The 26,813-nt window shown below is 46.7% G+C and overlaps 3 long non-coding RNA genes across 4 annotated transcripts; 2 read left to right on the forward strand and 1 right to left on the reverse strand.

Moving 5' to 3' along the window:
* The first annotated feature begins 290 nt into the window (after positions 1–290).
* Positions 291–8,338, forward strand: LOC144164085 (uncharacterized). Its single transcript, XR_013321040.1, has 3 exons — positions 291–492; positions 886–1,033; positions 8,187–8,338. It is a non-coding gene; the product is annotated as an uncharacterized LOC144164085 (long non-coding RNA).
* A 6,622-nt stretch (positions 8,339–14,960) lies between these two features.
* Positions 14,961–17,482, forward strand: LOC144164331 (uncharacterized). Its single transcript, XR_013321157.1, has 3 exons — positions 14,961–15,154; positions 16,626–16,746; positions 17,350–17,482. It is a non-coding gene; the product is annotated as an uncharacterized LOC144164331 (long non-coding RNA).
* LOC144164330 (uncharacterized) lies at positions 17,297–24,397 on the reverse strand. 2 transcript variants are annotated; one of them, XR_013321155.1, is made up of 4 exons: positions 24,190–24,397; positions 22,952–23,125; positions 18,943–19,012; positions 17,297–17,755 (listed from the first exon to the last, which is right to left on the reverse strand). It is a non-coding gene; the product is annotated as an uncharacterized LOC144164330 (long non-coding RNA). The 2 variants fall into 2 exon arrangements; XR_013321156.1 differs by lacking the exon at positions 18,943–19,012 and having other exon boundaries at positions 24,190–24,388.
* Positions 24,398–26,813: the final 2,416 nt, after the last annotated feature.

The raw sequence follows: 26,813 nt of genomic DNA on the forward strand, positions 1-26,813 counted from the left end.
TGCTTTAAACAGCACGCATGCGAAACTGCGCCTGCTGCAAATTGCCGCACATTTCGCGGCGCCGTAAGCCGGGGCAATATGCATCCGACTAAAACCTGACCACAACCGCCGCCAAATCGGCCTAAACGCACCCAACTATGCTGGCAACGCTGTCTTTTTGGCCTCAAAATCTCTCCAACTTTGGTGTGAAAAATCGAGGGGCTTTGGCCATGCTGACAACGCTGACGACGTTGTTTTGTGCATTTCTTGTTTCTTGTTCGTCTATCCGTGCTTTTGCGGCACCGTTTCAACGGAACGGACGGACGGCTTGTACGCTGTTGTGGTTTGAAATGGCAGCTGTTATTCCAGCTGACGTTCCTAGGGTGCTGCCGAGCCTCACGTCAGTCTGCGCCTCAACTGCAAACATTCAGCTTCGACGACACAAAGGCGGAGACTTAGCGAGCTCGATTTCGTGGCCGTCTACGTCGGTGGTAGCGACAAGCTCGTCAGGAGGTAAGTGTTTAGTCATCTGATATTGCGCTTTTTATACCCCGAAGAAAACACACAAGGTGTTGCTGGCATAGGGGCTCGTGGTAGACGTGTAGGCTCATTTTAAAGTGGGTAAGCTACGTGCCATATTTCTTGCGAACGCACACCCGCAAGCGTAGCGTCGTGATTTTTTTTTTCTTACGGGCTCATATGCGTAACTGAGCTCGAATCTGCTAGCTATGGTGTCACTATGCTTACTACTGGTGACAGTTATTACACCGAGGTGAACGTTCACAGCCTGAGTAAGCATAACAGGGGTTCTGGGTTGCATGCACAAATGCAAAGCGGGCACAGTTTCGGAGGTATTTATTTCGGTATCTTATGTCATCGAAACGTTGCTCACTGCTTCCATTACAGGGGCTGGTCGAAAATTTCCACTACAGCCGGTGCACGTGTACGAGTGGCCGACGGGTGACCTGCGCTGTTTCTAAAGAGAGACAGACCTACCTCAAGAGACTGCTTGTCGATGCCTTGGGCTAAGGGCGTCACTGTTCTCGTTGCGGGTGTAAGTATTTCGCAAAATCTGCGCTTCGCAGTCTGTCTTTCGTAGGGACAGTGCAGTGAAAGTATATTCCTGTTGAGAAGCTGGATTATATAAGCGTGCGTGCGTGTGTGTGTGTGTGTGTGTGTGTGTGTGTGTGTGTGTGTGTGTGTAAAAATACAATTTGCACCTGTTACCACAATTTCTGTTGTAATTTTTTAGGAAACATAATTGAGAATTCCTAGCGCTCGCATGCAGGAGTTAGAAGATGGAATGGATTCCACAGGATACATGCCGCGACTTATTCTGTTCAGGGGAAAGTGAAATGGAGACACTCGATGCTAACAATGAACAAATACTGCGTACCATGTGGTGCACCCACCTAATGCACTCACATTTGGTGCCCAAACATTGGTGTTGAGTGCATTCAAAGCTGCTGTTTCTTTTTTTTTATCGCTAAGACTGCACTACAGAGGTTGCTGTACATGGTCGTTTTAGAAGTCAGTTATTTATTGCAATTTACTAATGAAATTGCGTTTCGGCAAAAATTTCCTCAAGCAATGCAAGTGGGGTTTTAAGATTAAAGGAGCCTCAGGTAATCGAAGAATAGGTAGCCATCGCTACTTTTTTGCTGACACGGGGCACTCCTTGACCGGCCCCACATCGCCAGACGAGAATTTTTCTCGCATTGCTCATGCCGTAGTCATCATCCTGAGTCTATTTGTGTACACTCCAGAACAGAGGCCTGTCTGCTCCATTTCCCATTTCTCCTATCCTGCTTTATCCAAATCCATCTGTTGCCCATAGGTTTTCCTCTCACACTCATCCACCGAGTGTTCCGTTTTATTCAGGCCTCGCATTTCTTGATTGCAACCTTATAGGTGTGTGGAAGTTTTTATGTAACAAAAGGTGCTTTTAAACGAGTAGTGATGCCAAATTCCTCGATGAAAAATTAATCATAATGTTTGACTTCGATCTCTACGTACAGTGCTCAGCAATTGAAGCGCGATACTCTGAGCGCGTGGCTGCCGGTGCTTGTTGCGCCACAGGTGAGCGCTTGTGAAAGCGAGCTGATGCATTGTGGTATACGATGAGGGTGAGAGCGTTTGTGACGCATGCTTAGTGCATCCGGGAGACAGCCCTTCAGTGTGTGGTTCTTGGCGGCGCCATAGGGGTGCTACATGCCATGGCTTCAAAACGCTGCAGCTGCATGCTGCGCCGGGACACGATAACACATCGCGATAAATGTGCATTCAAATTCTTCATAATGCGCGCAGTGCCCGCTCGCCCAGCTTCGCAGCACGCAGGCACAGCGTTTTGAAGCCATGGCATGTAGCACCCCTATGGCGCCATCAAGAACCACGCACTGAAGGGCTGTCTCCCAGATGCACTAAGCATGCGTCACAAATGCTCTCACCCTCACCGTATACCATAATGCGTCAGCTCGCTTTCACAAGCGCTCACCTGTAACGCAACAAGCACCGGCAGCCACGCGCTCCGAGTATCGCGTTTCAATCGCCGAGCGCTGTACACGGTCACTGGCCAATTTTTTTGGAATGTCCAATAATTCGAAAGCATCAGCGGCACTGCCATCTACCTGGCTGTGCCAGCGTATAACGACGTCTGAAATTTCATACGGTGAAGTTATTCGCCATCTGATTTTTCTGTGTTCTTGTTTGCCGCGACGAGAGGTCCAAAATGGCCGTAATCGCAGCAGCCCCAATTCTGTTCTCTTTATCCCACAGCCTTTAACTGCAATTTTCACATTCCCTTCCTTCACATGAAGCATTACAAGTTTCTTTGTTGTGGGTTACTACCAGTGAGATTGCGTTATCCGCGAACATTTGTTTTTTCAATTGCTTTCACATTCTCTTTTTTTTTATGCTAAGTAACTTCAAATTAACCAATATATTGGTTGCAGCCAACTCTTGCAGCCAACATTGGCTGCAAGAGTTCCACTTTTGTGCAAGGCTTTTGTGGTACGCTTTCTTGCATGGCTTTGGTGTCGTGCTAAAAAACCTACCCCAAGGAACAAGCCATGCAGTGAGGCTTGTAAGTTTGCATGTTGTGCGGCAGAGCCAACTTTTATTTCTGTATTAAAAAGCTTAAAATCAGACCTTGAAGTGAACCAGAGAACAGTAGGCCATTTGCCCTTAGGAGCGCATGGAAAAACAAGTAACGAAGCAGTGCACAGAGGAATGGCCTGAGCGGCATTTCCAGTTCGAGAAGCTCAGAGTAAAATATGTTTTGAGAGGAGGCTGAGAGCAATGGATCGACGTAGGTGGACAGCTAAGGTTTTCAGGTACATATACATGAAAAGCGTGGACACGCAGTGGTTAAGGAGGACTAGATGAAATGCAGAAACAACAGTGGAGAAGCTAAGACAGCCAAAGCAACCAAAAGGAGGCAAGGCAGATAGAAATGAATAAATGGAGAGAAGAAATGGAAGCTAAAACGTCGTTAGAAATGTACAGGGCTGAGAAATTGAACAATAGAAAGGAAAATTTCTACAATAATTCTAAGGGAAGCATTTTGCTTCTTGGGGCTAGGACAGATTGCTTGTGAACTAAGAGCTTTGTGGGAAAGTATACACAAAGTGATGGGGTATGCGCGGTCTGCGGAAAAGAAACAAACTATGCGGCACATAGTGTTTGAATGCGAGGGTATCCATCCAAACCTAGAGGGAAATGTTTGGCTTCCAGAAGCCGCAGGGTTTCAGGGTAGCACAGAGGAAGTCAACTTCAGGGTTGTCGAGGCGACAAATGGAAGATATTCTAATAGAATGCTGGTGGATGAAAAGCAGACGGGAATATTGCCTAGGACAGCTACCACGTGTAACAGAAAGAATAAGTATTCTGTGCCTAATAAGTTTTTTTGTGCCTGCCCTAAGAGCAGAGCTAGTATTAAATGCGTGTAAAACACAGGTATATTAGTTTTTTTTTGGTAAGATGACATGTCATCACCCCGCTACAAAAGGGATACCACTATCAGTTATCATCATCATTATTAATGAGGTGCAAGCCTTATCTGCTCCATGAGGCGAAATATTTAGTGTTATAAGCAGTGAATGGCCCTGATATTTATCAGGTACGCGTGGAGCATGGCTTATGAACAAAAGTGTGCTAAAAGGAGAAATAACATAAAAAACGAAAGCAAGTCCTTGGTGGCTCTTACAAGACTGCGTGGCTCAATAACCTCCCATCTGGAGCCATCAGATTGCCTGGTATTTGTCGGAGCTGTTGGGAGACAACATAATTGTGCCTCAGCACGCCAGGTGAACCTATCAGTTTACATGATGTTTCTCAAAGGTATTGGAGTTACTAGCACCACGTCTTGGTATGGAATGTGCTTGACGTCGGGTGTACTGCTAGATTCTGCACCAGCTAACTTTGGTTGACCAGGCAAGTACAATGACAAGACCAAAGTGCAGGAAGCATATAATGCCAGCTGAAGCCACAATGCTTGTTATTTCAAAACCACATAAGCAGACTATGTGCCCCAAGGAATTTTTGTAAATTATAAATGCTTCAAACAGTAAACAATGTTGCAAATTGAATTAATAGCAAACACTAATCATGAAGAATATTAATTTTCCCAACTTTAACATAACATATAAATAGACATTTCATTTTGTCTTTAAAATATTTATTGCCTTGGTGGACTTGCTTATTTTACCCATTTTTAAATGTAAAACTGATGCTTCACATAATTATTCAATTGCTTTGGTTAAAGTGAAGCAGGAAATTTGTAATGCAAGTTAAAGGTGTCATGGCCATACAACTTTTCATGTGAAATACATATAAACATTTTTTCTTGCGTGCTCATGCTCCCAGCGCTGCTGGAGCAGCAAAAAAAGTAAGGAAAGAACGAAAAAAACACTTTTCAAAAATGAACAAGGGCTGGAGTTAAACAGCTGTATATCATGCTTTTGCTGACTGGGGTAAATTGAACAATGCCAACTGTTCAGCTACAAGGTTAGGATAGGTTAGGTATAAAAGAAATTTCATTGAAACACAGCTTTCTAAGGTAATCTGCTTGCCATTTCTTATTTAGAGGGCACCCCTTAAGTGCCCACTTCGCTTCTGTGGTTTCACGTCACTGTCGGCTTCGGTGTAACCGAATAAAGAGGGCACCAGAGATAAATGAGATAGAGCAAACAGGAAGGTGGAGGCTCACATCACTGTCGGCTTCGGTGTAACCGAATGAAGAAGAGGGCACCAGAGATAAATGAGATAGAGCAAACAGGAAGGTGGAGGAGGAAAGTATGCTGAAAGTGTGAGGGGGAGGGCAGTAAGCAGAGGCCGCGTGAGACATGCTTGGCGGCAGTGATGCACTGTGATAAAACACCAGAGTTGCGCCCGCTGTCGTGTGTTCACTGATGACGCGGTCACTTCTGAGACACAGCAGCTACGCGCCGTCACCGAGAAGACTGCAGTTTGCACTGCGCTCCGATTTTGCATTTGGGGTATTGTAATCTTGAGCAACCTTTTTTTTTTCCCTTTCTTTCTTTACTCTTTTTTTTTCCTTTTGAGAATTATTTCTAGCTCAGTGTTCAGAGAGATTCACAGTATACTAGTTACGTATTATCATGTTTGCGATTTCTTCAAGTGCAGCCAGTGGTGAGCAAATTCAGTGTCACATATTCTGCTACCAATCATATCAAAATCACTCTGTACAAACTGCAATGGAGGACAAAACACGCATGGACTGCCGACATAGCTCAGAACATTTATTTTGCATTCCAACTTTTTAAATGCTCCTTTATCTTTATACGCACAGTGGGCAATGGTATCATCATGCTGGACTCCAATGTGCCAGTGTATTTGTCCAACAATGCTCAAACCATAGAAGAAATCATTGTTTCTGAAATAAACCAAACAGAACAAGCTATTCTTAGTTGAGCGCCAGTTTTCTTGTGTGAGCCATGAATCTGGCGGAAAAGCCAGCTTGTTCTATTTCACACATCTGGAGAATGTAGAAATGTGTGGAAGCTTACCTAAGGTGCCACACACACCTGATTGAACATAGCTTGCAGCATATGGAAAAAACGAGTGAAAACATGTCTGTTACTGGTGGCTGGTCACAGAAATGAACGAATGAATGCCGGACTTTTTGAAAGACAACTCTAGCAGCAAGCCACACGGTCCGCAGAAGCAGCGCGACACAGGACAGTGAGCGTGCTCACCCACTGAAAGACAGCATAACTAAATAAAAATACCTTGTATGCATTAAAATTTTCTGCCAATCCATTATGGTGACACAATTGCTACAAGCGCATTCTCATTTCACCATAATTTGCAACAGCGAATTTTGTGTTTTGTGGATGAATACCATGCTACTTTGGCTTTGTTTTTAAGCTTAATGAGTACCCAAAATCGCAATAATTGTAAGTGGCCTTTTAATTTAGTGAAATGTCATTGCTCGTCTGGTAACATTGATGTAAACAAACTTCCAAGATGGCGGCGCCCATGTCTGTGTACGGCAAGTGAGTTATCGACCTCAAATACCGCTTAATAATTATTTACGGTCTATATTACGAGGTTTTCGAGCTTAAGTGACGCACCCGAAGCCCAAATAGCTTCGAAGCCTAGCGATTCTCTACTGTTAAGCTGTGTATAGTACAAATACCAGTGGAATCGGCCGACCTGCTTACCGGCGTTGTTGCACGTCCCGTGGCTGTAACTTGGTTGCTTCATTGCTTGCGGCTGTGCCGTTGTTTTTATAGTACTCCTTTGATGTTCAGGCATGATTTGCCGTGAATGAAACCTGCCTGGTTGCATCGATATCGTTGAAAACAGCGAAGAATTACCGTTACGATTTGCCGATCTTCGCTTCGAGAATTTGTGACGATGCGATGACGATTGGATGTCTTGTGAGTGAGAGAGTGCGAATCAGTCAGTGATCGAACATTCTTTTGAAAACATTTAAATGTGATGAAATCTGATTTTTATGAGGTTGAAATTTACGGGTAAATTTGTCCGCGGTAAGGCGAGGGCGACGCTCACAAATGTTGCACACATCGGTGGCGCAGCTGCGGGTATTGCGGACGTTCAATGGGAATGCGTAGCGAAATTTAGAAGTTGATTAAAATCAAATCAACTTCTCACGAAATCAAATCAATCACGATTTGATTAAACACTGAAAGCGTGCATAATAACCGAACATAATAGACAGGACGAGATTGCAATAGACGTTTGCATGTTTTGCAACATGCAGTGAGCACCTTGCTTACACGTTGGTTGACTTCGATGGCCAAACAATTATGGTGGTTTTTGCTTCAGCTGTCAAATATTACCCCACAATGGAGTAAGCTGGAATGCTATCCCCATACACTGCAGGGTGTCGTTACGTTCTAAATGCCCATGCAATGCATCCAGTACTGTGGGCCCACTGTCGCTCAGCTGAATGCTGGGGAGTGCCACATTTTATCAGAAATGTGATGTGTGCCTGACTGTATCAAAATTTGCCCGGATCCACAGTACAACGTCAGGAGTTCCTCCACCACAATTTATTCTGGCTGGTGTTGTAGTGGCCAAGGCCAAAAGGCGTTGGCTAAGAAGCTATACACAAGTTTATGCATCTTGCCTATGCCACTACTGCGTATGTATACAAAATATGCCACAGGTTGACAAAATGACAGGTGCAATTCAATAAGGTAGGGCACCTAGCAAACTTATACTAAAATTTATCTGTACTACTTGCATCACTACACACTGTCACAGCCATCACTAACTCAGGGGAGGAGCCGCACCCCACTAATGAGAGAGTTGGGAATGATGAGTGGGATCACGACTGTGCTTACAAGAAGCAGATGTGGTCCTCACTAGTGTAAGAAAGTCATGGAAGCGTGATGCAGCTTCTTATGTGTGACAGTTACGAACGAGTAGAATGCCGCTGTCTCCCTTCCGCATCATCATTCCTTCTCTCGGTCTTGCCATCTTTGACATGCTGGCCACGTCATCCAGCAAGATGAAGAGCATAACATTGCCCCTTCCAAAGGGGCAGTGTTATGTCACCCATGCCTCATTGACATGGACCCTCTTTTACGGAGTGCGTGTGTGATTGCTCATGCATATATGTGAACTTTCATTGTGCCATGTAATCCTGTAAAAGGAGAAATTGATTTTTTTTCTCCTTGCAATCATTTGTCTAACTGTTACTGCCCATTTTTTGCCAGGACCTGTTACTCCCAGGGAGCCACAAGCCAAGACGCAACAAACTTGGTATAAACTTGGCACCACTTGTTATGTTGCTGGAGCCCAACTTCTGTTCATGGTCAGCGGAGTAGGGTGCCTCATCTCTTTGAGCTGCGTGTTAGAGCCAGGACACTTGCGGAGCAAGAAGAAAGTGATTGCTGTGGAGTGATTCAGTGATTTTGTTGCTCATGCCCTGCCAAAGTGCAAAAAAGAATAGTTTTGCAAAGAATTATTAACACTGCTAATCTTTTTTCTTTGCGTGCGACATGGCCAGCAGCGACATGGCCAAAGCATTTTTTATTTTGGTTCCTATCACTTTGGTACGAGGGCGTGGCTCAAAAAGATATCCTGAAGATAACTACATGTACGGTTCTCATTGCCGGCCTTGACCGGGGTCAACTGTTGTATACCCAACTCGGTCACTTGTAGGGCTGGCAAGCCACCTTGAGGAAGGTGCTACAAGAGGGGCGCAGCTTATCTGAAAGCGCCACAGCCCCTGAAGAAATTTTTGTCGAGTAGTGCTCCTGCTACTGCAAAACATTATGCTTCCGCGCAAGAATGACGGCGTTGCCACGCTTGAAATATGGCCAAGTTGGAACTGTTTTGCACACACTCAAGCGTTTCCGCATGTGCGCAAATGAGCGTCATGCCAAAAAAAAGCTCCATGTAAAGACAAAGTTGGTAAAGGTTCTGAACGTTTGAATGAACGGATATGCTCAAAAATTAATAATGGTAGTCAAGCAGGCAGATATAGTACCTGTGTGGTTTAGTTCTGCACTTTGACTTCTGCATAGGTGAGAATCGGGTCCGGCTGACTGATACTGACTTGTGACTAAGTGCTGAATTCGAGGTGCTGACCGGTGATATACATACTGACTGGAACGGTCGGTACTGATTGTTACAGCCACTACATCTTGGGCCAGCAGTCACACTGTGAGAAAAGCGAAGCTGGTGAGGTTGGAGATTATTTAGCCCCTCCTGACGGGGCGTGCCGCTCCTACCCAGCAATTTTTTGGCACACTGGCCCCCATTGTCGCTGGCTGCCTCAGGTAGGTCAATATCTGTGAAGCCAGTCGTGGTTTTAGCCACGGCAAAGTAAAAAAAACAGCGGCGATGGATAGATCCTGTCTTTCATCCACTTCAGCTGACTATACACATAATCCACATGGATTGTTTATGTATTGTTGTTGAAGTGCAGTTATATAGAATTTAATTTCTCCATGTCAGAATATTTCTCCAATGCCAGAATATAATTTTCAATGGGTACGTGTGCCTTTCATGGCCATTGCTATTGTTTTTGGTGCCTACAGTTTTGTACACCTCAATGTAAGCACACAAATGACACAAATATATTTGTTAATTGCAGTTGTACGCCTTATAGCATAAAACCTGCATTACAAGTGTATGTCGGTGTATATATTTGTGTGGATTGTTATGAATAAAATTTATTTACTAGTGCGATTCCTTTTTTTGTGTTGCATCTTGTCATTATAGTTTGTATCTGCTTGTCCAAGTGTCAGTTCTACCCGCCGCGGTGGCTCAGTGGCTAAGGCGTTGCGCTGCTGAGCACAAAGTCGCGGGTTCGGTTCCCGGCAGCGGCGACCACTTTTCTGATGGAGGCGAAAAGCAAAAACGCCGTGTGTATGAGATTTCGGCGCACGTTAAAGATCCCCAGGTGGTCAAAATTAATCTGGAGCCCTCCACTACGGTGCACCTCATCGCCTGCATTGCGTCGGCGTGTTAAACCCTAAAATCAATCAATCAACCAAGTGTCAATTCTACAAGTAACCGACTGCCAGGTCCTGCTTAACAGATTGAAATGAAAATATGGCAGCAAAGCAAGCCATAAATCCTACATTATTTTTCATTAAGTCAGACAATATTTTTACTGAAGAGTCGTCAGTTCGTCTGTGTACACTAGCTGGCAGGAAAGGCCTCCACGGCACTATTACAAATTTAAAAGTTCCCAGTCGTAACATTATTGGGATGACAACTTCACCAAAATGTTTAGAGGTGGCACAACTTTTCACTGCGACCGATAGCATTATCTACCTGTCAGCTCTTGCCTGAAATGGCAATATCTGGTGTACACCATGGTTTGCTCACTGTTGAAAGAAATACCCTAAATCCTGAAGGGCTGCGATCAAACACCGGTCTGTCAAGGGAGCACCAAATTTCTAAGTCAATACAAAATCTGAAAGTAAAGGTCCTCTATTAGTCTAACGTAGTTAAGTGACCTCAACAGCTGAAATAAGTATCCTTTTTGCAGGAGGGGGGGAGGGGGCTTTGTTTTACGTGCTGAAGCTGCACATGCTCCTTGAAGGACACCACATTAGGAGCTATGGATCAAGTTGTACCACTTGGGGGCCTTGAAATGTGCAGCGAAGTCTCTATACGGAGGTTTTCTTTTCCACCTCTACCAGAAAAATGGCTGCCACAGCTGGGATTGAGCCCATGTCTTCGATGATGGCAACAAAACATCCTAGTTGCTGGGCAGTTACAGTGGGTTACCGCAAGACACGCCTGCTCAGGTCGGCTTTATGGCACGACACCTACGCCATGCAAGAAAGCCTAATGCATGCAAAACCTTGCCCAAAGCCAATTTGTTCACTCTGGTGTACATTAGATGAAGTGGAATGTTACCAGTACAGAGTTTATGAGCTGGGAAGAACCATCTACTCAAGAGAACGGCATGAGCAAGACATTGAGTTATTGTTGGCAATGCCTGCAGTAACATCCTGGTCCTAGTAGGCATGCATAGCAAGGGCCTCTTTTGAATGACTGGAAGGACTGCATCCAGTCAAATATATACTGCTATTCACAGCATGTTGAAGAACCACATCCATGTGTGCCAAATTTTGTTCACTGCTCCGCTGTCTTTTCTTCACCTTTTTTTTACCATTTTCTAATCAGTGCACACACTCTCGTTTAGGTCGTGATTGCCCAAGTTATCTTTGATCTCAGCTTTCAAAGCTGTTACACTAAACCAATGATATTCATATTCCGACACAATTTATTATATTTGCAGTTACTTTTTCTACTTGCACGTGATTTGCAGTACCGAATTTTATCATTGTACACTTCTAGAAAAAAGGAATATCGCAGGAGTAGTGCATCTAATTCCTTTGGAAGACAATGTTTTTGTTTTCGCAATCTGATGTAGCATGCACAGTCGGCACTTCATTTTCATTGTTTTCTGTGAACTACATATCCTCCATTATAAAGAAGAGTTTGGAAGTCATTTGACTACAGGAAGTGCAAGTAGGAGCGCTTGAGTGGAGGAAGCACAGCTTGGTCATCGTTCTGATTTGTTTTTTGTTCAGTACGACGACTGTGTGTGACACTGAGCTTCGATATCAGTTGAAATAGTTGGCCTGTCCTTCCGCCAGTGGAGCCTGTGGGGCCAATACATTGCACAAGCATGAGGCAATAAAGCCACACAGGCCAGAATCCGGATATATATATTGTAAGAAAACTGCACCTCTCTCACAAAGCCGTGTTGATTCCCCGAGCTGGGGCTCCCCGCTTTTTCCGCCCTCCAAGTTGGTGGCTTCCCTCTTTGCTGTCGTAGTAAATTGACCACTGGCCATGCTCAGCTCCTTTTTCCCAAGGCTTCACACCTCTACAAGTACCAGACTCCGCTTAAGATGAACTCCATGTGCCATGATTAAGATGAACAACACTTTTGTTCACTTGTAACATCAACAACGCAATAACGTCCGCTGAAGACAAATTTCTGGTAATACAAATTTTCGCCGTCCCCTCGAGTTTGTCTTAATGTATATATATATAATGCTAACCGTCTCTCCGCACTATCGTCCGCTGCGCATCCTGTGCAGCTACAGCACTCACTAAGTGGGTCCAGATGGACCCTGCTCCTAGTGCCTCCACACTATAACAGTACCCTGTCCTTGCCAATCCCTGAGAGAGCATGCACCACTATTCAGGGCACACACAGGCTTGAATGACAGGCTTCACTCAACAGCGGGCACAACATTACAAAGTGGGGAACCTAGTGCTCCCGCATAAAAATAGTGCAGGTGGAAACGTTATCTGTTGTGTAGTCCTCTAAACATCTTGGCTGTGACTCTTATAAGGCATAAGCTGTGTCACCAACGGCTACTGCAGACCATTTTTGAAATAAAACTTTTTCCAAGATCATACCAAGGTCGCACCGAAATGTGCACAACTTTAAAAAGGTCGCCTCCAGATGAAATCTTCCGACAGTGTTTTCGGTACCTTTAAAGTGTGCCATGCTTTGTGCAACAATAACACAAGGAAAGATGCACAAAATTTGTGGTAAGAAGCATGCTAAGCCCCTTGTTAGTCGTGCGATGAGACACCTTTGACTTGACATAAAGCTTTCATTGGCCAAATCAGCTGATGTATCAGGGACCACTTGAAAATGTGCACCATCAGTAGAAAATTACACTGGCCGTTTGAGTGCAACATTGTAATTGTGCACCCAAGTTGACAAAAAGAAAAATAGTGGAAGAAAGCACGGATGTAATGGCACATAATGTAACAAATGTTTCGTATCAAATGAAAGAACAATTTGTGAGTGAGCCCCCTCTTTATCAATCTACTCCAAGGAATGTGCTCTTGCCAAACGCCTGTGACCTTTTTTTATGCTTCTTATACCTGATCCTGTGACCTTTTTTATGCTTCTTATACCTGATCGACATACCCTAAATAAATCGGTTGCAAGTAGCGCCCGTCCTGTCTGTTTAATGTCCTTGTGGTCTTCGCACCCAGAACTGATGCACGTACCAATGAGCTCTTGAAGAGTGGTTGGAAGGTAAAAGTAGCTATGGTGCAGCTGTTCCACTAGTAGAAACAGAAAATCCGGGATGGTTGGGTATAAAACAGATTTTCACCCAAAGGCCAAACTGAGCATAAAACAGCACATCATCGTATCCTAACGCCGAATGCAAACACAAAACAGTGCGGCACTTTTCTGCTGTAAATGTGGCAATTATTTGGAAGCAGTCTGTACCTGCCTTGCTGACATAAATATAAGCGAAGCAGGCATCATAAGTGGGTAGCACAGGTCACAGCTGTAACTAGAGCTTCTATGTACAGTTAAAAAGCATTGTGCGTTTCGTTGTTCGCCCTTCGCACAAACTTAAGACTACATGCTCCATAAATTCTGAACGGAACATACATATACCGACACACGTCAAAATATGCGACTACAGATCCCACAGTCTAGAATGCACTACTAACATACTGAAGCGGAGCTTGCACGCTCTAGTAGAATGTAAAACCATGTTGAAGCACACTAGGTTATCTAGAAGTTCTGAGTTATTAGTCACTACTGCTAGGCATATTCCATCACAACTATGAGATAAAAGTGACGGCCGGAAGCACGCCGGGCAATACACGAAGCAGCACAGGCACCAATGTCGAAAGCTTGCAGGAAGCGTAACGCTCGCCTTCCACTCTCAGATTACTTGGCACAAACGGGTGGTGGTGCTGCACCAAATGCACCACGGTGAGCCAACTTCACACAAGGATCGCACGGAAAACACTCAGCAGCAGTTTGAAGAAAGCAACCAGCAAGAAGGGCACATTGCAGGAGCTTCCAAATAAAGCTGGGCTCCTGATTCACTGTAGCTCGGCAGACGCGTCCTGTAGGTGATGGGCAGCATAGCTGAGCGAAGCGACTAAAACCTGACCGCAACACGGTCATCGTTCAGTGCGCGTTGCAACACTTCACACAAGGATCGCACAGAGAACACTCAGCAGCAGTTTGAAGTAAGCAACCAGCAAGAAGGGCACATAGCAGGAGCTTCCAAATAAAGCTGGGCTACTGATTCACTGTAGCGGGTCTGTTGGTGATGGGCAGCACAGCTGAGCGAAGCGACTAAAACCTGACCGCAACACGGACGTTGCGACGTTGTTCAGTGCGCGTTGCAAGTGTTGCCAGCGTAGCCGTGAGGGGCAGCGTTCAGCGTCGGTTGATGATGGTGATGGTGATGGTGATGTGGCTGTGCCCTTTGTAGCGGGTCGCCGCTGCGTTGGATCGCGCGGCGTAGCCAAAGAAAGAAAAGAAAAGAAAAAAGGAAGAAAAAGACGAAAAACTGTCCCTAACACACAAGACATGATGAGCCACAACTACTCAGTCCTCAATGTCGCAAACCTTCCCCGTACTGCTCCGTGCTGCCACTGCCACCCTTGTTCAAGCCGTCTCTCCGTCGCAACGCCGCATGTCGCCACCAGGCCATGGGCAGGCGCAACGTTTATTGGCGGTTGATGATGATGATGATGATCTGTGGTCGTAGCCTTTGTATCGGGCGATCTCCAACATTGGTGCCCAGACCGTATAAACTGTTCACACACAAACCTTAAAAAAAACAGCACACAAAAACACACGAAAGGACAATTTCGGAGAGCTCAGTTTCGTTCTCCGGGGAGCCGGTGCGTCGGTCGTTGAGTTCAGGCTGCCTTTGCGGAGCGGTTGCTGCAGGTTCAGTTCAATTACCGGCGCACTATGGTCCACCACTCGCTCAGGCGTTTCTTGGCCACCGTCACCAAGGCCCCCGTGGTTTGCTGTTCCGAGCCGCCGTGAGAGGGGCTGTTCTCCAGTGGCTCAAATCCTAGGGGGTGTCCCTATTCGCACGCCCCGTGGGAACAATTTTTATTTTTAGTTCGCACGCCGCGTGCCAACAAAAAATAAAAATTGTTCGCACGACTTTGATCCTTCGCCTTCGCCCGCTTCGCCTGTTTCGCATCCTCCCTGTTCTGTGGCTTCGCGACCAGCGCGGCTTGCTGTCTCTTTCGAATCACTGTGGTCTCTGTTGGCATAACTCAAGCTTAGCATTGTCAAACTGCCCGCATAGCTGTTGGCTAATCTTGCAGCAATAAATTTGATAAACACGTTGGTAAACATGTTGGATCCGCGGAGCCACACGTCGAGTTGTTGGTTGAATGCTTGAATTGTGTTTCGGTGAGTTCAGTGTTGAAGCTGACTAATCTCCGCCGTTTAATTTTTCTATTTAGGCAGTCTGATGTTGCTGCACCGGGAAAACCTCTACCCCTGTAGTTTTTCTGGGCTCTATCATGCGACTGATGAGCAGTTCTCGGAGAACCATCGTGTTCAGCGGTTGTGCTGCTCATTCAAATATGCATACTTCTAGAAATAGAGCGCTTGATACTTTATGTGTGTAAAGCAGGCACGTGCAAGATACTGTGGTGAGGAAAAGCAGTGATAGGGGGTGTTTTGTGTACCATATCTTTTAGAGACACGAAATGCGGGCGGAAATTTTTGCAGAAAATGAACTTCTCAACGTTTTAAAGTCACAGTTAGGGGGGATTAGACAGAAGAAACTTTGGAATGTGAAAGATGTATCAAAATTTTCTCGTTTTGGTGTCAGCTTGCTAAATTCAAATATGTATTGTGTTGATAGGAAATATTTTTAGTAATAGAGGTTAGAATTTGGAAGGTTGGTTTCGCCAAGGAAGCGAAAACGAAATATGGTAGAACCAACTGGAGCTAATTTATTTATGCACAGCTAATACTTTATGCACAGGACCATTAGATTTGTGGATATCTACAGAGGGATAAGGGAACTTGTAAACCAGCAAGGGGGAGCGGACCTGCACACATTTTAGTGTAACCATATTAACTACACGGACAATAAATGGTATATTGTCTTTAGCAGCAGAGAGCAAACATGTTCGCGACGTGCATTTTATTTTTCCATCTTTGTTGAAATGTTTGAAATTGAGAGGGGCAGGCACACAGTTAAGTTTGGTTTCTCTAGTGTTCTTACCTAATTTGCATGTATTGCAAGTGCCTGGCGCAGAATTTTGATGCAATACTGCACTACAGCGCATTTTTTTGTGCTACATGCACATCTGTGATGAGATGGCAAGGCAGGAAGTGCTGCAACAAATCCAGTTTAGTTACGACGTAAGGCCCCAGTGTTGTACCTGATGCTGCCGGTCGCACAGCCTTCCATGCGTCTTCGAGGCGACACCATGGAAGGGCAGTGGCATAGGGTACCAGCAGCCAGATCTCATCGCGGTGTCCTACCCAATGTCTACACCTGTCATTAGCGGTTGACCCAACTCCCACGTGTCTATCAAACCAGTGAAGATTTGGCCCTTGCTCAAACTTCATATTCATGATTCTTCCTTGACGACGTTGACCAGCTGTACTGCACTGTCACTACCTTGTCAACTAGGGACAACTGCATTGCTCGAACTCTTCCAAGCCATACTTACCTTCTCCTTCACCGCAATGGGTGCACCCAAATCTCAGAAGGCTTCAGCTTTCTATCATTACATGCTTTTGGGTATATACCCCAAATACTTTTCTATTCCCCATTCCCAAGTTTGCACCTTGCACCTCCACATTGTTTCTAAAAAAAAACATACAATTCTCAAACTTTTCTCTAATCGTAATTTTTTTTTAGATTATGATTCGAAAAGATGGGTTCAGCTTGGAATTAACTTAAAAACTGTGAAGAAAAAACTGCTATGAAGGGCAGCTCTGCCTCAATGCCTGCCGGACACCAAACAAAAAGGGAGCAGTAGGTTTGTATATTACTTATGCGTAGTTACTCACAAGCATTACCCAGTGCATCATCACGATCATTGTCGTTCTTCCATTGTCTGAAGCCGTTGTGCAGTCACAGAGAAAGTCGGACTAGCTCTCGGAGGCAAATTCGAGGTGTTAAGCAGACGTTGCTGCCCGAAGTATTGCAAAAAAGCTGTTTTTTTTGGTAGAGACAATGCCACCACAATCATTCCTCATGTTTGACACCATTTTTGTTATATTTGCCAAACAGGTTTTTTTTACGAAGTTCTGAAGGGCCCTTGGTACTAGAAGTGATTACTGAGCGTAAAATCACCTTTGGTGCCGAACACAGCATTGGCCGCAACGAGTGAGGCTCGCGATTAACTTTCGTGACTTCTTTAAAAGTTATTCCTTATTGCTTCTAGTGACAGCTGCAAGATAGCTACAACAAGGGTTACGTCACATGTGCTGCCTCACTGTGGGCAAATTGCATGAGGCCCAGCCCATGTTGGTTACAGAGCAGCCCCCAGAGAATTCATCCACAGTGTGTCGTCAGTTTCTGCATCTGAGACTTCGCGTTTATGAGAACTTTATTAACCACTGCACATTACACCACTCAGGAAGCCAGCCCTGCGTTCCACACAGCACCATGTCGCCTACGGGGTCCAGTTCTGAAAGTGCCTTGCCATGGTAGAGCTGTTCCAGGATCTGGTCCACTGTGCCACGTCGCCAATGTCAAGCTGGACCAGAGGCTACTGCAGCTGAAGGCGGCAGTGTGGAAAGTAGGGAAAAGTGCTCCAAGTCCCATTGCTGAATGGATGGCCTACCAGCACACCACGCTGCCTGCAGATGCCATGCCAACTGGCTGGCAGGCAGGGATGAGCTGGATCGCGCATAGGTTTACCCACACGTCGCAAGCTCTGGGGTACCTTCCAAGCTGTCCAGAGGCCTCAAAGCAACTGGAACCCACTTGAAGTGACGTGGTTGGTCCCAGTCATTTTGGACTGTTTGGGAGCAGCAACAAGTCTGTTTTGGAGAGAAAAAATAAGGGAGTTGTAGCAGCCAAAGATTATTTCGAAGCAATAAAAACAACCTACAGGAACAATATATATACAGTCCAACCGACTCATAACATCATTGGACATAACAAAGTCACGGCACCATCAACTTCGCTATATGTTGTATGGCAAAATAAACCGCTTATTAATTACACTTATTCTTATTATTGGTTATAACAATTGAGCCTGACAGTACGAGCCTATGTGCAATATAGTATTTGGAGATCTGTGAAAGATCATGGGTGCATTGCGTGTGTGACCAGGCTGTCATCCATTTTGCCCACCATTTCTCTGTTGCGATGCCGGATTTCAGCCTGCCGAGTCAAGCAGTGGTTTCACATTTATGGGGCACAGCAATGGAACACCAGACATCAGGGCCTGAATTCTCTAAAATTATGGCTGTAATTTTTATGCAATGTGGCATTAATGTGCACATTTTCCTTTGTTAGGGAATCCTGTGGAGGAGCAGGAGAATGAGGGTGCACTGTTCTGCCTGTTGTTTTAAGGTCGAGTAGACGCGCCCAGTAGCAAGACGTACTGTGCGATTTCTACAATCTTCCACTCCTCTGCGAGACTTCCAACCAAGGCACACATGCATTTGTGCACCAATACCGCATCACTTCAAAATGATGACGATTATTTTAGACAATCTGGTGTCAGTTCAGCCACAGTCAGAGGCAGATAGCTGCTGAACATAAATGCACCAATTGAAAAAATCTCTCTATTACCCGCCCAAAGATCAGAGGGCCCTGAACTCGGGCAACTGCAGCATACAGTCAATCGGACTAAGATGGTCACTCGTTGCCCATAGCTTCTTCTTCCACACCACATTCCTCTATTGCTTCAATAAAAGTTTACATCACCCTGTCCGTATGTCTAATCTTTGTCACTAGAAATATATAGCTGCCCTTTATCTCTAAAGTCCCAGCTAAAGTGATGGTCACCATGCTGCAATGAGAAACTGAAGCCTGTTCTGAGCAACTGTGCGGTCCCTCCAGTTTATAACGCACACCACACTTTTTCAGCATGCACGGTTGAGAGGAAGGAATGCCCCAAGGACGAAATTCCACCTGTGCTGAAAAATCTCATCTCAAAGATATTTTTAAAACACGCAGTAGCTTCTTGTGAATGAATTAATTGAGGGTGCCGAATTACCTGTTTTTCATAAAACCAGCCACAACGATGGCCCTCGTGCCTCGCTGAAGCAAACGTCGACAGGGACAGCCTGCATGTGAAGAAAATTCAACCATGGCGAAGAACAGCAGCCTAATGAATTTATATATATGCCTTACACAAGAAAACGAAAATATGTAAAGAGAAAAACAATATGAGCACCCATACACAAAATGTTCAGCTAAACCACTTAAGCTGTCCAAGCAACAGGGTCAGAAACACCGATCTTTCACCTAAAATGTACATGCATGCAGGGCAACATTAAGAGTATTTAATGGAAGCAAATGAGCAGATCAACTAGTGGAAAAGCTCTGGCAAGTTGATCGTTGTGCCGGTACGTGGAAGGGGCAGAAAAGTGAGCACTTTCTAAAGGTACAGCAGACATGCCCGCCAAATTTCTTAAGGATACGTCACACATACCCAGCTTTCTCGCTCAAAATTCCGACCTCTCAGGAACCTAGCAAAACCACTTCAAGAAGTGATATTTGGCATAAAGCAAAAAGTCAACGTGAAGATGAAAACAGTAAAATAATTTTCCGGGATTCTGAATATTTTTTGCGTAATTAGCTGTCAAATCTTACTCCCCATGCATTTCTATGGGATAGTTTCCATGGCTCAGGAAACTAGTCGCGCAACGTGCGAGACTTGAAACTGTGCACAAAGCAAGTCCCCCCCTCCCCAATATTAGATGCACAAAAAATTTAACATTTTGCTAAATAACTACAGAGTAATCACTGTTGAAAGGACTGCCATGAGCGGAAAAGCGGCACGCAAAATTTTTTAAAGGTAGTTTGGAGCACTAGGTTGAACTCGGATGGATTCGAATCTTCACAAGTTTCTCTTTAGTGTGTGCATGCCCGTGGATAGCGTTTTGTAATAGCTATACTTAATATGCCCGCTTTACAATTCACATAGAGCAGTCTGTCTTGATTTTTACACAACTGGCCAAACCGCTATTGCTCACTGAAGCTAAGGCTGACGTAGCCATCGCAAGAGTTACGTTCAATCATCTGTTTTTATTAATAACAGTGGCTCAGGCTAGTCAGTGAATGGAAGCGGTTTGGCCAGTTGGGTAAAATTATGGCAGACAGCTCTTGCTTTGTATTGTGAAATGAGCTTAGGGTAGCAGCTTGGAGTTCCACCCGGATTAAGCCAGAGTTAGTCCAATCATCAGTAATAACAATGATTAATAATTAACAGGGACTCTGGCTAGTCAGTGAGGAGACGTGTTTTGGCAGTTTGAGTGAATATCAAGAAAAACTGCTGTTGCTGCATGTTGTGAAGCGGGCATGGGGTAGCGGTTTCGAATTCCGTTTGGTGCAATCATTTTTAAAGTTGAACCTCATTATAATGAACACTGATATAGCAAATTATCGGCTATGATGAAATAAATACAAACTTTGATTGGTCACGCATCATTTCAGTGCCGGAACGTGGAATTGCAAGAGCTGCACGCGATATCGGCTGTAATGAACAAAAAACCTCCCGACGCCCAAAACTGTAGAAGTACAAAAGGCCCTTTTGTGCGTGGTCACTGCGGAAACATTTATCCTGTTCGGTGCTATGAAAAGCCACTGTACAAAGATCACGTCCTCCTTCAAATAAATAATAATGCAGGCCTGTTCTGTCAAATGATCTTTGCCCTGTTGTAATTTCACGTTCTCATGTTTGGGCCTATTTAGTTTGAAATGCCACAAGGAGACAGCTAAGGATTAACTCGTTTACAGTAAGTTCAAAGCCTAGAACAATGCGTTTTTGTAGCTGGGATTTTCGCACTAGACAGATTACCGATTCATTAGAGCCAAGTTTTACCTCTACCATTACAACGCCTATCGGGTACAATAAACTAATTTACTGCCATGAAGCTACTTTGTTATAATGAGGTTCAACTGTAATTATTAGTATTGAATAATTAGCAGCGATTATGGCTTGTCAGTGCGCCCAAAGGGCTTGGCCGGTTGAGTAAAAGCAAGAAACACTCCTCCCACCACAAGTTGCGTTTCCCCTAGACAAAACTTTACTGACAGCTGGCGTTCTGTCTGTACAGAACTGTATGGAAAGCATCGAACTGTACAAGATGATCACGTGGCATTAGAACAATTATGACCAGGCCGGTGTCTCAAGTGGCTTAAAGCTCCTGGATCAGCTCGCTAAGGTGGCAAACAATTAGTGGTTGATAATCGAAGAGGTCAAGAGCAGTCCAGTGCGCCAACACAAATTTTAAAAATTTTGCCGATACGTCCGCCGTATCGCTAAGAAATTTTGTGGGTACGTCCGAGTACCTTTATATACAGCAAAAATTAAAAGGAGTGATAATAGAGGACACTAATCAGTACAAACAGCATTCAGTGTTGTGCTCATGTGCATATTTGCGGATCAGCCCGCAGGTACAGCTTTGAGAGGAGAGGGGAAGGGCGCTTGTCTAGGGTATAAAAAAGTGTTTTTACGCAATGATCTACAGTTATATTACTGCCCTCTAATGAGAAATATACAGGGTGTTGCAGTATACAGTTTATGTGTTGCAACACCCTGCAACATACATGAAAGGGTTGCACCACACATGTAGTAGTAGTAAAGTCCTTTACTGGGAAGGGACGGCCGGTTGGCCAGAGGGGGGAAATGGGAATAGCAGGGAGGGAGGATTAACACTTCTTGAATCTTCAAGGGCCGTACAGGATCTAATTGTCCAGTTTGAGGGACCGAGTGGGTTGTAGGCCCCGGCTCACACTACTCGAGCCAGACCACTCTCAAGGGAAAAAGTGCCTAGCGCGGCAAGGAATTGGGGGTCATGGTATGGGGGATTAGCTGGTGAAGAACCATTTGGGAGTGCATTTTCGATAATATATCGATGGTCTGAGAATGCAGTGCAGTGCCAGAATAAATGGTTTAGGTCCGCGAAGAAGTCGCTGAACAGTGCGGACAACGTGGGGGTAGTGACTTCCCAGGGTGAATCCATTTGTATATTATGTGAGGAGTGACAGCAGCGTTCGCAAGAGTCTTATTAATGAAAATTTCGGCTGGGCGTGGTAGGGAAGAGACGCCGTGTAGGTAGCCAAGCGGAGTGCTTGATGCTAGGAGCCATCGGCGCGCGTGGCGAGCGTGGTCCAGCTGCAGGCGAAAGGAGGTGGGCGAGACAGCAGCAGGGGATTGGTCATCCAGCAGAGAGGTTACGAGGAGGCTCTCCCTAGCCACAGAGTGCGCGGTCTGGTTGCCATGTCCCCGCATCATGTGTCCCGGTATCCATGCCAGGCGAGTTTTAGTGCCATTCTGAGCGAGTATGTTGACCCTAGCTTGAATCGGGTGGACAGTGACAACCGCCCCATGTCTGAGCGCCACGCACCCGGGATGGAGCCCCAAGACCTACTACCTGGACAGGGGCGTGCCTCAAGGCTCTATCCTTGGACCTGCACTTTTCAATATGGCAATGGCCCGTGTAGCACGGCAACTAGAAAAGGATTCTACTGCTTCGCGATCTATGCTGATGATCTTACTGTATGGCCCGAAGCTGCAGACTACACATCAACTGAAGACATGATCACCGAGTTGCAGACCGCAGCTCACAGCCTCACGTCAAACCTTCCAACGTTAGGGCTAGACTGGCTCCTGAAAAAACAGAATTCTTGGTGGTGCATGGACGGCATAAGATACCTCCTGATATGCATCATACCATCTATTTATCTGACACACCAATTAGGTCTATGTGTGGCAAAATTAGACTGCTGGGTATCCCATTGGCCAGTCACAACAGTGCACAGTGCTGGATAAAGCAACTTCGAGGTACCTGGAGGCCAATGCTTCATATAGTCTCTAGAATGTCAAATAAGTACGGAGGGGCCCGACAAGCAGCTTGCATTACCCTAGCACGAGCAGTGGCTCTAGGCCGCCTTCTCTACGGCGCCCCTGTATATACCCTCTCAAGCAGTCACAAGAAGCAATTAGCAGTACTACACAGGGCCATGCTCCGAACAATAACTGGATTGCTGCGACATACCCGTATAGATGCCCTCGAAAAGGCGGCTCCGCTGCCTCCTGTGGAAGCCCTGCTTTCTGAACCTGCCCTCCAACACGAACAACGTCGATTTCTTACGGGTCAGGGAGCGGCGCTCGCTGCGTGGGATGCTCGAACCATGTTGCCACCACCACTGAGTCCGGCACCGCCTGCCCCCTGGGAAAGGCCACTTCTGACATCGCCACATCAGCGACCTGGCATTCCCAAAGCAAGGATGTGTCCATGCCAAAAAGCCCTTTGTCGCATCCTGGGGGCGAAGCTCCCAGATGAAACTGACATCTTTACTGATGCCAGCCTGGACCACCACCGAATGGGCCTCGCGTGGCATTGTCCAGCACGACCCGAATTTGATGGTTCCACTACGAAACATATACTTTATCCGTCTCCCACTGAAGCCGCACTGCGTGGCATTCTCCATTCACTGGACCATCTTGCCTACAACGTCTCTGCTCCACTACCTGCCCACATTCGTATTCTCACGGACTCTAAAAATGCTGTTGACGAGTTCAACAAGGCTTTCTCTGACCATCACCACACATGAAAAAAAAAGTTTTAAGCAAAACCACTCCCATTATCTTACGAATTTTGCACTAATGTCACATTTCAGTAATATATGCTGCTGTTGGGCTAGATGGTGCATGTCGCCTGATAAAAAACACGACACAAAAACTAACATTTCAGATCACAACAACCACGAAGCGATCACTCTTCAGATTAGTTAAGAAACAGGCCAAGCAACAGGACCACTAGGTTACTTCTTGGGGCCGAAAAGGCACTTTTGAAAGAGCAACGAGGATGATGAAGGCTAGACATCAGTATGCTCGAAACGCTCGAAAGTGGTCATTTGAAGTTGTTTTTTTTTACTTCCTTTTTTTGTTACTGTCTCACTTGCCTCCAATGCCAATGACGCATTTTTAGGAGGCGTTGACATAACTTGCGTAGGCAGTTGATTTGCCCACCGCGTCAAGCTGGCACATGCGCGGAGAAAACGACACTCCCTGGGCACGTAACACCAACGTTTTTAGATTAGGTCGTTGCGTAACACGAACGCACACTTGAGACGACGCAAACCTTCGCGGGACAACAAACATCGGTACCGTTCGCCGTCATCACAAATCCACCCGCCAAACTGAGACAGATCTCTGAGCACTGCTTGAATGTATCACAATTAGCGTTGCAATACAGTCACAAAGGCGCCGATACAATTAACTAATACTTACACGCTGAGGGCCAACTACAAATAATTGTTCTTTTCCTCCCTGTAGTTCCTGTAGCAGCACAAACACGAGGCCTCCCACATTTCCACAGACGGCTGGCTGAGCCGGCTGAGCCAGCTGAGCAGCATGAGCAGTAAACTGGCTGGACCGCTGGACGTGTATTCCTCCTCTCCCGTTCAGTTGCGTGCGAACTAGAAATAAAAGTTGTTGGCACGCGGCGTGCGAACTAAAAATAAAAATTGTTCCCACGCGGCGTGCGAACTAAAAATAAAAATTGTTCCCACGGGGCGTGCGAATAGGGACACCCAATCCTAGGAGCTGCGGGAGCGTAGCGCCCTCTGCTAGCGGGGTGAACAGGTTTCGGCAGCAACGCACGACGTGTTCTGTGGTCTCAGCCTCCTCCCCGCAGGCCCGGCAGAGCGTGCTCGTCACTGATGCGTCGAACCGGCTCCGATATTCCAGTGTACGCAGCGCGCCGGCCCGCGCCTCGAAGAGGAGGGCGCTGCCCGTACTGTTGTCGTACAGCCGTTCAACTTTTATGTCCGGTTTGCATCGTCGGTACAGCTGGAGAGTGTCTTTTTTCTCCATCGCCTTTCTCCAGCTTTCCTGTTCCTGCTGTTGTACCTGGGCCCCAACCAGCCTGGCCCACCCGCGTGCAGTGTCTGCACGTACTTCGTTCGCGAAGAAGCCAAACTTATTTCGCAGGTGTTGCACTCGTTTGGTCCAGGCCGTGCGTATGCATTTCTGGTGCACGTACGCAAAGACCCGGCGTGCCCAACGGTGTGGCGCCATTAGGCGGAGCCTGCCATCGTAGGCCAGCTTGCTGTGAGCCTCTCGCGCCTCAAATGTAGACCAACCCAGCTCCCCCTGGATGGCTTCGTTAGCTACGCGCCTGTGGCAGCCGGGGGCCAGGCGCCCGACAGTGCGCTGGCCGCGCTCCAGCCACTCGCGTGTTGGAGACGTCAGGCAAATCACAGCGTTGGCGAAAGTAAGCGCCGGGACGTGCACTGACTTCCATAGCTCCCGCACCATGAGGAAACGATTAAATCCCCACAGGCACCGTCGGCGTAGGACGGTGCTGGCTCTCTTGGACGCTTGCCTCAGGTGGTCCTCATGGGCTGTGAGGTACTTCGCTTCCGTACTAAGGTGTACCCCTAAGTACCGGTATTTGGTATGCTGTACGATTGGATCCCCACAAGGCAACCGTATTGCCGGTTCTGCGTCCTTGTCGCCCGCGAAGCACAACACTGCTGATTTATTCGCGTTGAAGCAGAGCCCCAGCCTTGCGAGCGTGTCCGCGCAGATGTCCACCAGTCTCTGGAGCTCCTCCGAGGTGCTCGCCAGCAGCACAATATCATCCGCAAAGACGAGACCGGGGAGGAAACACTGGCTCTTCAGTCCCTCGGTAGAATACTCCAGTCTGAAACCGAGGTCAGCCTGCAGGAGGTTGCGTTCCAGCGGTGCCGTGTAGAGCATGTATAGGAGTGGTGAGAGTGGGCATCCTTGTTTCAGACCCTTCTGAACCGGTACCTCGTCTGACACAGCACCATTCACTGTTGCTACTACAGTGTTGTTAGTATACAGGCGGTGCAGGACATCTACCCACGTGGGTGGCATTTCAAGGGCCTGGAGGGAGCGCAGCAGTGTGTCGTGGGGCACATTGTCATATGCCTTTGACACGTCGAGGAAGCAGCTCATGAGCTCACGTCCCTCGCTTCGCGCGATTTCGATGCACTGTGTGAGGACGAACAGGTTGTCTTCAAGCCTGCGGTCATGCCGGAAGCCGTTTTGGAGTTCGCTCAGGTGTTTGCCAGTCTCCGCCCAGGCAACCATCCATGCCTTTAGGACTTGAGAAAACACCCTGTACAGTACACTGGTGATGGTCAGTGGACGGTGGTCACTCAGTAGCCCTTTGTCCCCGCCTTTCTTAGGGGTCAAAATTACCCTGCCTCGGGTCCAGTCTGCTGGTATTGGCTGGCCAGCGAGTATGCCACTATAGATATCGGCCAGCTGCTCTCTTGCCTGGTCTCCGAGGATCTTCACGATGCCGGCTGGGATTCCGTCGAGGCCTTGGGCTGTGCGTGGGCTGATGTGGCTGAGTGCCTTGTCCAGCGCTACCCGCGACACTGTCCATTCCAAGTGGCTCAGGTATCGTGTTGCTGCGCTGGCACCTCTCGGCGCATCTGGTGGGCTGGCACTACAGTCCGTCTCTTTTGGCGCCGCGTAGAGACGGCGGATGTGTTCAGTGAGGTGTCGCTGTAGGTTATCCGTCACCGCACCGGAGTCTTCCTCACGGATTTCAGCTGCTGAAGCTCTCCTGTCCAGTGATGATACGTACGACCAGAATTTCGCCGTCGCCCCTTTTCCCGCTGATTTTATGTCCTGTAGCTTGCGGTTGTCCGCTTCCGCTATCTTTCGCTGCGTCACGACTTGCATCTCGTGCTTTCTGAGCAGATAATCCTTCCAGGCTTCCTGCGCCGCCTCCTTGCTCAGCGTCTTGACCGCCTGCCTGTGTTTCCGGTTAGCCAGCCGTCGAGACCGTAGTGCAGCCTGTACGTCATTGTCCCACCAGCTTTTTCTACGGGGTCCTCCTCGGGAGTTGACTCTCTTTTCATGCTTGCGCATGA

This window comes from Haemaphysalis longicornis, unplaced genomic scaffold (genome assembly GCF_048455015.1).
Source record: "Haemaphysalis longicornis isolate Haplotype H1 unplaced genomic scaffold, Haemaphysalis longicornis Haplotype H1 scaffold_13, whole genome shotgun sequence".
In the NCBI taxonomy this organism is placed as follows: Eukaryota; Metazoa; Arthropoda; class Arachnida; order Ixodida; family Ixodidae; genus Haemaphysalis; species Haemaphysalis longicornis.